Raw genomic sequence first — 355 nt, 5'->3', positions numbered from 1 at the left:
CCAGTAGTCGCGAATATCTCCTTCTTCCCTAATCCAAGATTGGAGAAAGAAGATCTAAGAGGGACCTATGGAGAATGTAGTCAGAAATCCATAATAGAGTCCGACCACAACGACCGAATTAATTATCCTCATCGAGAAACTTAGACTACTAAATAGAAAAGATTTGAAAATCATGGCATGGGTCTCCTTTTTTTCTTTCTTTAGAGTTTTCTATATGCACAATTTCTCGATGTTTCGATGAGAATTTCTTGACTTTCCATATATAGAAAGAGATAGACTATAAATGACATCTCTTATGTCAATAAGACCAAAGGGATGGATATTAAATGATAGGAAGTGCTAGGAAGTGAAATAG

The sequence above is a fragment of the Triticum urartu genome, unplaced genomic scaffold, assembly GCF_056163025.1.
Source record: "Triticum urartu cultivar PI428250 unplaced genomic scaffold, HENAU_Tu73 scaffold809, whole genome shotgun sequence".
NCBI classification, from domain to species: Eukaryota; Viridiplantae; Streptophyta; class Magnoliopsida; order Poales; family Poaceae; genus Triticum; species Triticum urartu.
The sequence above is the reverse complement of the archived record's forward strand: the minus strand, read 5'-3'. Positions refer to the sequence as shown.